The following is a 14,241-nucleotide window of genomic DNA, read 5'->3' on the forward strand; positions in this document are numbered from 1 at the left end:
TTTAATATGAATTAATGGGTCAACGGGTTAGTGGGTTCAAATATTAAAACTCATAATCCAATCCAAAATTCAACAGATTTGATTGGTTCGGCCAGGTTTGATTCAAACACAAAAAATATTCAATTCAAACTCTTCGAGTCAGTTTGAATCAATTTAAATTTGCAGGTGACCTACAGTAGCTTACTCCCCTATTATATAGGATTGTGTAGTGTCATTGCATGTCCTAACTTCATGCTCATATTAAATATAAGAAGAAAAAAAATATGACACATTAATTAAAAAAATTAGTTAACCACGTTTAATTACATCAAATTTTAATTAATTTTTTTTCTAACTTACCCTTCATTGGAAGCTGGTATGAAAAATTAAAAAGAGTCATTGAAACTAACCTATGAATTAAATGAAGGATATTTTAAAGATAATAACATTAAAATAAAATAAAGTTATTTGAAATTATGTTATATTTGAAACCAATATTTAAGACGAGAGGGTACTTCATAGTTTAAATGTTTAAGGAAAATCTATAATTTTTTTTTCACCGGAAAAAAATAAAAAATCTAATTAAAGGATTGACTTGAAACTTTTTTTTTCAGAGGACTTCAATGGAACTTAGTGCAAGGCGGAGACTCTATCAAGGTTGTTAGACTATGCCTTTCCAACGAGATTTGACAAACTTTTTTTTAAGAAGTCAACAGAATATTAATAGTAGGAATATAAGTGAAAGTCTAACTCATAAACATATAGAGAATCAATAAATTTGCTAACAAATTAGTTGCTTAATAGTATACTTTAATGGATTGACAAGTCAATGAAAGATTAACAAATAAGAATGATCCCTCCAACAAAAAAAAAGAGAATGGTTCAATTTAGCATAAACAATGAGCACGTACAGGTCGACCTATCTACATATTTAATCCAATAACCTAGCAAGATCAGAGGACTCCTCGCTAAAAACGATTAATTTCATTTCATAACAATCAAAGTAATAGAATTAAGGCATGCCAAAAGCATTTGTCTTTGATCAAAACTGTTCTGACTTATTTCGAACATCCAATCCTCAATATATAATGTACATTATATATGTAGATAATGCTTCTGGACGACAGACTAACATTAACATAGGCCTATATGGAAAAACCACAATTGACATGATAAAACATAAATTTTCAAGATCCGACCATTTTCTTTGTTGCATGAGCTTCAATTTGTTTTACCTGTTACAATTTAGTGTAATACTACACAAGTTATAGCCTAAATATAACTTGTTTCTTATAATAAGAAATGGATATAGTACTTTGCTTTAAAATTGTTAAAAGTTTTTCCCATGACTTTGTTGCAGGATATGCCATTTTAATGAATTCATGAACTTCAGGACAACAATTTAGTTTTTTTTTTATTGATTTAAATACATTTTGTAAGACTAGGCTATATGTCATTAATTTTGGGTCAATCGTAGTTATCAAATATGAATGCTATTTGTTAGGAGTGGATGAGGAAGAACAATTATAAGATTTTCCATGTTTTGGAAGGTATTTTGTCTCTTACATTTCCATTTGTAGAGATCATCATATTTGAAAAGTGTAGCATGGACTGGAGTTGACAATGTTCCGTCGAAAGTGTAGCCTGAACAGTGCTTTTAATTTGCTTCTTTGTGAATCCAGGGGTACGTGGGTGCTTTTAATGGTTCTAGGAAAGATTTTTTTTTTCTTATGGTATAAATGTGAGGTGAAGTCTCATATTAAATGAAAAAATTGAGCACTATATAATTAAAAAAATAAACCTGAGTCTTAAATTTTTAAGTTAAAATGAAATGTTAAATTTATTATATGATTATTGATGATTCATTAGTATTAATTTATTTTTAGGTCTTTCAAGTTAGATCTTAAAATTTTTTCTCGGTACCTATGATTAAAAACATTATTGGTAATAAATCATGATTAACACATTACTCAAAATCCATTCTAACTTAAATCTGCATCTATATACCGTGAAACCCCATCTTACGGTTGGATTGCTCCCTCTGAATCTGCATAAGATGCTTCCTAGCCACCAAATCCTTCATGTCTTTTGTAATAAAAGTTCTCATCCGCTTGGCCTGTTTAAGCTGCAATACACGCTCGTACGTGACAATTAGGTCACTCCAAACGCTTGATCATCCGTGCGCATGCATGGCTTCATGAAATATGGGTGCAGTGTGGTGGTCAAGTCTTCCGTGTCCCTCAAATCACCCGTCCTCAATGACTTTTCTAGTTCATTGCAATTTTCTCTACTAGTTCTGACTCCACCCTGTGTGTTCATTTTTACATGACGTAAGAAGAAAAACATGTCACATCACATAAGGATCAAGAAATTATCGGGATATATATATCACATAATTGTAATGTCTAACAGGACAAAATTGAGGAGATATGGGACGGCATAATAAAAGGAATATATCTCTTATCTTGAAAGACCTGAGTTACCTCTCGTATCTAGTTTTTCACATTTGGTGTATGAAAAAAATTACTGACTTTTACCGGATGAACATATACGCTATTACAAAAGTGACATACAATGACTATGTAAAAGATATTTAAAGTCAATTCAATATCATTTTTAAGTTTGAGGATGATTTCATGAAAAATCATCTTAAAAAAAGATATTATTTTAAGATAATTTTTAATTATTTTAAAAGATTATTCTTCTAAAAATCGCCTTAAAAAACTATCTTATAAGACAGTTTAAAAAAATAATAATACTGTGACACAACTAAGGATGTAAATACTGCATTCGTGTTTCTTGTTTTTAGATGAATATTCTTGGAGCATATATATAGTGTATCAGAAGGTTATCATGAGATGGTGATGCTTATATCTTTGGTGGGTCAATTACCGAATTTTTATTGGTTTTTATTGTATATTTTTATTCGGTGCAACTCTGTGTTTGAAAGGATTTGTAATTTTCAATCATTGCTTTTGGCACCAGATTGGCGAATTATTATCTAATGGAGGAGGGGATGTGCCTATTGACTGTTATCATTTGTTTATGGTTTTTAATTTTATATATATATATATATATATATATATATATATATATATATATATATATATATATATATATATATATATATATATTCCTCATGTTATTTCTGGCTCACAATCTTTTAATAATATTTGATTAATTTGCTTTTTAAAAAAATTGAAGATTAAGATGATGTGATAGATATTAGATACTAAGAAAGAGGGAAAAGATGAATGGTTTTTCGCCCAATAACGGTGAAACATATTTCTCTACCCCCTAACTTGGAGAGCTTTCTCGTGAAAGACTCAATGGTATGTTTGGGAATGCAAGAGTGCAATTCGGATTATTTTTATTTTTGTTCTAGTGCAGTGGGGAGGAGAAAGGTTAGGGAGCTATTGGTCAAAATATGTAATTAGAAAAAATAATTAGAAAAATATATAATTAGTCAAAGATTTATGTATAAAAAAACCTTAAAAACTGGGTCTAATACAACTGTTTATAATTTTATTGTGTCACCAAGTGGAATTATTTAAATCCATTTTTATTTGGATCCGTTAGACCACCCCTTCTTCCTATTCTATTTAAACTTGCCTATGAAATGAGTAAATGTGTGCAGGCTAAAATTGTTGTACAAAATTAACTTAATTACCTGCTAGGCGTGCATTCCCACCCAGAGATTAATTAGCTGCATCAGTCAAAGCCTTTCTCCATGTTACCTTGAAAACGTTGCTCGTGTTCAGAAAATGCTTCTCCATAACTTCCTATCTGATTTCGTACTATAGATGGCTCTATATGATAGAAAATAGGCACAACAATTTGCTTACGTCTTTCTTTACATTCGAGTATTTTGACAACTTCATCCAAGCACCACTTTGAAGTGGCAAATTTTTTGGAGAAAATGATCACGGAAAGATTTGGCTTCCTCGATTGCCCTAAGAAGAGTGTTGGATATTTCGTCCCCTTTTTCTTAGAGTATGTTTGGATGGAAAAATTTAAAATTCTAAAGAATTTTAAATTCTGAAAATTTTAAATGCTTCAATTAAAATTCTTTCATTTTCAAAATTCTGTGTTTGAATAAAGAAAATAAATTTATTCATTTTCAAAATTCTGTGTTTGGATAAAGAAATTGAATTTCTTCATTTTTAAAATTTCTTATTTTGATAAAATAATCAAATGCATTCTTTTTTAAAATTTTATATTTGAATAAAATAATTTTTTAATAAAAGAATTATTTTTTCATTAATAAATTCTATGTACTATTTGCTGAGTGTGGTATTCCAATAAATATGTACTATTTTAATCTATTTCAATTAAAATATATTATTTTAACTATTTAAATCATTATTCCATTTATGACCCACTACAAAACTCACAACATAAAAAATATTTAGTACCATTTCACCTTGGAATATTATTTAGAAGTCTATAGATAAAATTTGTTTTCTGTAGAAGTCATTGGCCAATAATGCAATAACACCAAAAAAACTTGGACTCAAGCAAAATCTAGTCACAAAATAAGTTCAACTTTCAAAATAATTCCAAATTTTCTAATTGCATTTGCTTTAGCACAAGAATTCCTTCACATCTTTTCTACATTAGAAAACATAATGTTAAGTGCTACTGAACAAATCATATTTGTTAAAACATAATTTGCTATATAAAATGAGAGATATAAATATAAAACATAATTATACAACATCAACATACTTGTCATGATATCAAATGTACCTGTAATTTGGCATCAAGGCATAAAAGACGAGATGTAATCCTCCTTCTCATCCAATGGAAGAGCTTTTATAATCGCAAACTTAATCAGATTTTCTGTCGACCAATCGATTGCTCTATGTCGAAGTGCACCATTAAAATTAGGTATATTATCTAGCTCACTCACCACTTCATGTACCACTTCTTGAGCTTCTTTTATCTCCATCTTTTTTTTGTTCTCCATCTTCTTCTTAGTCACTTCAACAAATTCTTTCAATGACTCGACTACTTCTTTCATTGAGGAAATCATCCCTTCTTTCTCTCCACTCTTACTTGGGCGAATGTTTTTTCTTGTGACAGCACTTGATCCTTCTAAGTCAAAACTCACACTATGAATTGTTTCCTCTTCATTTGTTTCTTTGCTCATGATATCATCTGCATCTAATGCATTTTTTGCTCCGAGTCCAGTAGCTCTATCCTTTACATATAGGTAAGCAATATCATCCTAATTAGGAATGACCTTGAATTGAAATCGTTTGGCCTCTTCATGTGACTTGAAAAAAAAAATAGAAACACGTTAATAACAACACAAATAATAACTACAATTGAATAAAATTAAAAAAATGATTGACTACCTTTACATATTCATTCCATGCAATTTCATTTTCAATAGTAATCATGTACTTTGTGCTATCTCAGCCAAATCCACTTTGACTAAGAATGTCACTCACAATTTCATACCATGTTCTCCAAAGCTTAAAACAGTTCTTAACATTATCTGCCATGAGGTGAACTCCAAAATGCTTCGACAAACTTTGAGCTGCAGTACTGTATGCTATTGCTTTCCAATTTCCATCACCTTTATTGCCCAAATTTCTTTGATCTCTAAGCACATCAGCTAGCACATGCTCCATTTCCAAGTTCCATGCAAAGTAACTTCTTGTGTCCTCACTAGACATCTTTCTTTTTCCACTTGACTTGTTCTTCACATTGCTTGATTCCATTTCTCTAGACAAAAAAAAAAAATCTCACATATATAATTACATATATATAAAGGTAAGACATGTCAAATTAGCATTCTTCGAAAGTATAAAATTAATTACACATAAAAAGAAAAAATAATCCAAAGTATTATGAAATACAAAAATCCAAAGTATCACACATACATGAGTATAGAGTCAATTACACATAAGAAACAAAATCCAAATCCACTAAAAACATCTCCTTAATCAAAGTTTCTTCTTATTTGATAGGTGACAAACATATTCTTTGCTAAAGTATCACAGAATCTTGTCCATTCCTGAGTTGCTTGGATAGTAGTGACTTCATCTCCAATATTATTTGTGACTTTTTCCATTTGTTGATTGATTAACTCATTGTCAACAACAGATAAAAGTTCTAAGTCTTGGGCTTCCAAAATTGGATCACTTTGTTGTTCATCTCTAATGAAATTATGTAGCATGAAACAAGCATTAATAATTCTTATTTGTGTTTTTATATCAAAAAAAGAAGGAGTTCTTAATATACTTTATCTTTTCTTCAATACTCCAAATGACCTTTCAATAACATTCCTTGCACTTGCATGACGAAGATTAAATAACTCTTTGTAGTTTTGAGGGGTGTTTCCGATCCACTCATTAAGATGATATCTAGTCCCTCGATAAGGTGCTAAAAATCCAAGACCATTTGTATACCCCGCATCCACAAGAAAATATTTACCTACAGTGGTTTAAAAAAAATATTATATATAAATAATATGCATATTTCTTTTATATGTTAAATAAAGTTTCATCATTTCGTGATATTACCATTTGAAATATGAGACAATTTTGATGACGCAAAGCATCTCACAATACTTGAGAATCTTCTGCTGACCCTTCCTACCCAGGCAACACATATATAAACCTTAAATCGGGATCGCAAACTACTAAAACATTTGTAGAGATATCACCTTTTCTATTACGATATCTAGGCCTATCTTCTGCAGCAATTGTTACTGGAATATGTATCCCATCAAGTGCTCCAATTGAATTCTAAAAACATTTCAAAATAAAAAATAAGTTGTAATCATTTAAAGTACCTTATAATTACTAACAAATGACAAACTTACCTTAAACCATCTCTATTTGTTTTCCACTGAGCCCTCTAGATTATAGTCATGGAACTTCAAATATTTTTTGCTTACTTTCATTATAGCTCGCAAGACATTCTTGAATTGCCTACTTATTATTTCCATGGATCTACAATAACTAAAGTGCACAACTCTATACTTTAGGTTGTGAGCAAGGATATGCAAAAACATTGCCACAGTTGCAGCTATAGGAACATTTCTTGTTTTTACCAATTGCTCTTTCTCTTGTAAAATTCTACAAAGCTTGAAATAATGCCTTTTTATTGATCCTTAATTGTTCAATGCAATTAGTTTCTGTTCTCCTGTATAGACGATTGAGGAAACTATGTCTTTCTAATTCCAAATTTTGGGCAGGTTCCTTAACAAAGTACTTGTTATGATATCAAGTCAGTGCATCCAAAATCATAGTGGCAACACTAACAATAATGAAAAATGCTTGTTCAAGTTTTTCTTCCTCTTCTTCATCTCTTCTATGTTTTCTTGAAGCAACCAAAGCATCAACTATATTACTTTCCATTTCTTGACTATCCACACTATATAACTAAAAGAAAAGTAATATAATAACAATGGACATCATTAACTTTAATAAATTGTTCACAAAAGCTCTCAGACAAAGAAAGAAAAAAAGAAAATAACAAATAGTATATATAATGCATAAAATTATGGGTAAAGTTTTCTTTCCCTTAACTGTGAGGCACAACAAAATTATTTACAATTATATAGATTAAATATATAGTTCTATTTCTCACAATAATAAAAAATTCTCACTTATAAATGTTTAAATTTGTATTGAAATCCTAGTGCAGCAACAAGTTTATTAAAGGCAGATGGCTTACACAGCTCTAAATTAGTGTTAGTTGTGTATATAATTTATACACCTTACCTTGTGGCAGCATGTGTTAGGGGCCAAGAGGAGAGGTTCATGCTCCCCCTAGGGATTTCCCCCCCCCCCCCCCCCCCAACCAAATTTTTTTCCCTTTGGTATTGTTAGATATATGTTAAGATAAGGCTTCTTGTTGTTAGTTTTAACTGTATTTAGGCTATAAATTCTCACTGTTTTCCTTAATCTTGACTCTACCAATGTATATAGATAGTTTTGTACTATATGGGGTAATAAAGAACCTAAATGACAGAGCTTGGAGGCCACACGCTCAACCAATTAATCATATATACAGTTTTGGGGAACATTTCTTCAGCTTTTGACAAGCAAATACACTCTTTTAAGACCTTGTTTATGTACATGTTTCAGCTTTTGTTGTCCTAATCATCCATATCTGAAGGACTTCTTTTAACTGGTAAATCAGATTTAAAGAGTTTAGTATACACTTAGACCCTTTTTGGTAAGCCAAAAAAAATATTAGTAATTTAGTTGCCCCTGCATTGTTTTTGGTAAAGTTCTGCCCTGACATTAATCTTGCCATTACATACAAAATGATTGCTGATTTTTCTGTTTCAATTTGAAGAGGTTACTAGTGTGATTTTATAGCTGGTTACTTTAAATGTAGTATTCATATCTGGCTTTTCAATCTAACATCTAGTCAAGTTTATTGCCTTAAAAGTTTTCTTCCACTATATCTTGATTTATTGTTTGTAATTCGAGCTCTAGCTTCAATATCTGACTTACAACCATTGTTCACCTCTACATGTAGGGTTATGGAATGTGTTTCTTTATAATTAGTATTTGTATGTCGATATGTACTTAATGAGCCATAACCAAGTAAACAAGTTCTCCCTGAATATATTTTGGCATTTAATGTTTAATTAAGCATGTACAAAAGTCTAAATTCTGGAATAAATTATTGGGTTCCAAAACTTTCAACCAATGACGTGTATGTTAAAAGATTTTCCCTACTTCCATAGACATTGCATAATCTTGATATATAATGCTTCACACCATTGCTAAGACTTGAGTATTATTCTTTTCTCCTATGTTATACATTCTCCTCTCTCAAAATAGAAGTTGAAGCATGCAACTTGAAGAAAAAAATTAAGAATACGAAGGCAGACAACCAAGATGGAATTTTTGTAAATTCACCTAAAGCAACTGCAACAATAGAGGTCAACTTGCATTTCTTATATCCTGCGGTACAATGGCAAAACTGCATGCCCATCCACTTGCACACAGAAACTCATATTGTTGTCATGTATATGGTGTAATATTTTATTGGTGGAACGTGAGGATATTTTATATTAACGTGTTTCTAGGTTGGTCTATTATAAGCTTTAAAGCTTTCCTGGTAATATTTGTGTTTCACCAGAGACATAATTTTGCATCTTGAATTCTTTTGGACAAAGTCTTGTCGTGTGCTATATCTTTGAGTATGGTTTTGGTCCTTAATAATTTGGATAGAAGTTTCTGTTTCTGTATGTGTGGTTTATATAAATGTGAATTTAGTTTTCCACCTTAACTTTTTCACTGTCTCATTAACATATTAATTTTTGTGCTTGCTTTCTTGTTAATGTTGTTATTCCTTCACTATGCAAGGAAATTTAGTGAAACATGTGTGTTCAAGCTTGTTCTGGATTTTTTGTCTAGTAAGGCAGTGGGTATAGTTGAACCTTCAGATCAAACAACTGAAGCAACTATGAGTCTATGGGTGTGTGGATGCATGTCTAAAAGGATGCTCTTGTCCTACTTTGATTTTAGTTTACAAATGTTATCAGACTGAAGAAAACAACTTTTAGACTGATGCTATCAAACTATGACACTACCAGACTGAAGCGGAAATAGCTATCAAATTGAGCAATGATCTGATTAGACTATGCAATCAAACTAAGAAAGCATAAAAGTAGTGAAGTATAAACCATAAAACATAAACGTATATGAAGAAGAAGAGAGGAACAAAACTACTTTGATGTATTTCAAGTTTATAATTCAGTTTTGCACACTATGAATTGATACAATAAGTTGTTTAAATAGGAAAGTTATGAAGCTCCTCATTGGGCAAAACATACAGCAAATTATGACAAAGCTACACATCATTAGCCTGCAACTACAAGTTACTTTCTCTTAGCACAAGCAAGCTTTAAACATAGTTGCAAGCAACCACAAAATCTGCAGAAATATCTTAATTATAATAGTAAGAGAAAAATCAGCATCTGCAACTCGAGAAATTCAAAGAGATTTGTTTCTCTATTTTTCTTTGATGCATATTCACAAACATATGGTGCCCATAACTATCTCAACTCCAAACTCATCCAATTCCACACCCACCAACATATCAAAATCATTGAAACAAAATAAATGAAATAGAAAACGAAACATACATCAATAAAATCAAAAAAATGAAATCAAAATCAAACTAACATAAACTTGAGAAAAGAAAAAAAATAGAGATGAACGAGCGAGAGAGAAACCTATCTATGAGAAGAAGAAAAGATTGTGATGAATAGAAAGAAAAACTTACTTGTGAGAGAGCGCTACATGTGGTGCGTGAGAGTGATTGAGAAGGAGAGAGAGCGATGGAGAGAGCTAGTATGTGAGAGGGAGAGAGAGCATGTGCGTGAGAGTGGCTAAGAGAGAGAGCGTGTGCGTGAAAGTGAGTGGGAAATTTTAATTCCTTTATTTTTTGTAAGAATTTAAAATTCTACCAAATTAGTATATTAAAATGCTTTAAAAAATAAATAATATTTTAATTACTTCTAAAATATCCTATCCAAACAGATTATTTCATAGGAAGACATTTTAATATTCCTATTGAAATACTTTATCTATTTTAATTTCTTCATCCAATCATACTGTATAGATTGTGATCTATGTAAGTTCTAATATCATACCTTTTTAAAGCATGTGATCTATGTAAGTTCTAATATCATACCTTTTTAAAGCAGCATTAAGATGGCCAGTGAAAGTGTTTCACGTGTCCTCACCTCTAAAGCTGAGAAACAATTCATGGTCCTTTTGAGAATCATTGGACGATGATGATGACGCCATTAATACAAGCTTTTGAGTACGATAATAATCTTCCTCAAATGGACTTGGGAGCTCAAAAACTTGTTGAGGATTTAGAACTCTGGAGTCCCTATGGTTTACTAATATAAATAGTATATCATATAGTTTGACAAAAATAAAAAGAGAGGAAGTTGGTTATGTGTATATATATATATATATATATATATATATATATATATATATATATATATATATATATATATATATCTATTTACCTTTAAAAAAAACTACTATAAGAAAATCCCGCTTTTCTATGTTTAGGGGGTAGCGGCCACTGCATAATATAAAAAATTAGAAAATTCAATTTATTTTAATATACATGTAATAGATTGCTAAAAATAAAGTAATAGAATAGAAAAAAAATTATTGTCAACACTACATTTGCATCAATCTTAGAATATGGTTCGTAGATTTTTTTTTATTACAATAATATACTACGATAACTTTTGTACTTAATTAAAATAAAAAAGTATAAAAGAAATAAAATTATTAATATTTTTTAACTGGAAACATGTCTTTATATGTACTGACAGTATATTCTAATAAGAATATATATATATTGAATTTTTATTAATTTTTTGTATGTTTATTAAACATCTATTAGATATTAAAAATTTTATATGATGAATATAAATATATTATAATAACTAAAATAAGTTCCTTTTTATATTGAAGTAAACGTAATATTGTGTAACCATATTTGTAAACCTAAATTTTTTTTGCTCCATTTGTTTTAAACCGGCAAAAGTGAGAGGGAAAAAAATTCTCAAATGTTGACATGTGTATGATATACAATGGTTGAAATTGTAGATGTAGTAGTAGTTGCATTTCCAATATTGTAATAGATAATTATTTTATGTTAAAATAGGTTAAATTAGTATTTTGATCCTCTAATTTATTATTTAGGTTTAATTTTGTATTTTAATTTTTAAAATTGATTTATTTAAAAAAAATACATTTTATGGCTGTTGAAAATCATTTAATTGAGATTTTGAATCGTTACAAAATATAATTTCTTACCATTTAGATTAAAGAATTAAATTAAATCCAAAAATATTAAATAATCAAATTAAACCTAAAAATAAATTAGAGAACCAAAATATTAATTATAAGTCTGATTTAAAATGATCATTTTACTTTAAAAATTATTTAAAATCAATCTCATTTTAATTATTATGAAATAAAATTATGCATGAGGATATAAAAGAAAGAAAAAAAACTATCCTGACTTATGTTGAGCATGTTATTGGGGGAGTAAAGTTTCCTACAACTTGGAAGCAGAATGACAAAATGAAGAGGTATTGCAAATAATGTTAAACTTCAATTGATTTAAGATTACGACAACCATACCAAATGTTCTAGTTCTGCCATTGTTGAAGACCGAAGAATTATTTAAAACATATATAGTACGTAATTGAAGATAAGAATGAAGTGAAACTTCGGTATAACAGATAATGAAACATACATAATGAGATTTGTATAATAATCTAATTGCTATAATTGTCATGCGGCTTTGATTGAGAAGTCCATTAAGCCATATTGTACATTTGAACTTAATCAAAGTTTAACCAACTACATGCGAAGCAAACGGAGATCTCTTTCATAATTAAGCTCATTGAGACGTTCTCTTGTTTCATTGCTACCGTTATAATCAGAATATTTTCACTTGAATCTTCTTAAGTTGCTCGTACATAGCAATTTGACTATTCAGGTCGCCAACATACACATGATCCGGTTTTTCCGATACGTCCATAGCAATTTTTTCGACTATTTCATATTCAATGCTGTCATACATATGTACAAAAACAGTATGTAAAAAATCACATATAAAAAGTAAAAATATGTTATAGATTAAAATAATTTTATACGATCATTTAATCATATAATAGGTTGGTTAATTGATTTACTTAAAAATTACATTAACAGTAATTTATGATTAATAAAATTATTTCACAAAGTGAATGATGGAAATGATGGTTTGAGTGTGGTTGTTTAGGAGGAAGAGGAGAACACGTCCATAATGACAAAGTGTTACACTTGTTGTCTAGTTATCACTTATTTGTATTGTTTCAAGCGTTAGTGTAGTCATTGTTGTTAAACATCAACCTCTTTAGGCCAACACAAACTAGTTTGCTACAACTTCATTTGCAACAGCTACGCTGCCGTCACTTAACCACTGATTAAGTGGCATTCCTTTGGCCATTAACTAACAATTAACAATGGCTTTTAGCCATCGTTTATGCATTATTTTACCTGTTAACCAATTTTGATATGATTTCAAAAACATCGTGCAACTCTCCAAAGGAACAATTAAGATTATATTTGACAAAAATACTAGTTAAACTAAATAAAAACTTAGAAATTAGCCCATAGTCAAAAGTACTTGTAAGCTAAAAGATATGAATATAACTGAAAAATATAAAAAATAAAGATATTTAATAGATATTTTTATTTAAAATATAATTTTATTTTATATGGATAAAAAATATTTCGGTAATTATAAAAATTTTAGTTTTTTAATTAATTTTGAACTCTTATATTTTTTAATAAATAGTACAAAATGGTACAAAATTAAATTACCTGTTCAGGGAGCATTCCCAACCCGAGTGATTAGCTGCATCAGTCAAAGCCTTTCTCCACCTTTGCACCTTCTCCATGTTACCTTAGAAACGTGGCTCGTGTTCAGCAAATGCTTCTCCGTAACTTCCTGTCTGATTTCGTAGCATAGATGGATCTACATGATAGAAAATAGGCACCACAATTTGCCCCTTTTTTTTCTTTACACTCGAGTATTTTGACAACTTCATCCAAGCACCACTTTGAAGTGGCAAAGGTTTTGGAGAAAACAATGACCGAGAGATTGGCTTTCTCGATTGCATTAAGAAGGGTGTGTGATATTTCGTCCCCTCTCTTAAGGTTGTGGTCTATGTAAGTTCTAATAGCGTACCTTTTTAAAGCAGCGTTAAGATGGCCAGTGAAAGTGTTTCGCGTGTCCTCGCCTCTAAAGCTGAGAAACACTTCATGCTCTTTTTGAGAATCATTGGATTTTGTGGATGGTGATGCCATTACAAGCTTCTCAATTCTCAGTATAATAATCTAATAATCTTTCCTCAAATGGATTTGAGAGTTCAAGTTCTTCTTGTGGATTAATTAATTTGGAACTCTTTGTGATGTCCCTGTAATGCATGTTTTGCTAATATATATATATATATATATATATATATATATATATATATATATATATATATATATAGAGAGAGAGAGAGAGAGAGAGAGAGAGAGAGGTGATGTAAAGCTGTTAGCGTTCATATTCGGAGTTTATTTCTCATGCATTTAGTGTCATGTTTTCCTATTTATCCGCGCTTATATGTGCAAAATAAGAAATTATTAGATGATTTTGAACTATCACTTACCATAATTCCAATAAATTTCCAAGGAAAAAAACATATATATT

At 29.9% G+C, this 14,241-nt stretch overlaps 2 pseudogenes; both read right to left on the reverse strand.

Moving 5' to 3' along the window:
- Positions 1-1,978: 1,978 nt before the first annotated feature.
- Positions 1,979-12,158, reverse strand: LOC114424191 (annotated as a pseudogene).
- LOC114423239 lies at positions 12,087-13,949 on the reverse strand (annotated as a pseudogene).
- Positions 13,950-14,241: the final 292 nt, after the last annotated feature.

Source organism: Glycine soja, chromosome 8 (assembly GCF_004193775.1).
Source record: "Glycine soja cultivar W05 chromosome 8, ASM419377v2, whole genome shotgun sequence".
Taxonomy (NCBI): Eukaryota; Viridiplantae; Streptophyta; class Magnoliopsida; order Fabales; family Fabaceae; genus Glycine; species Glycine soja.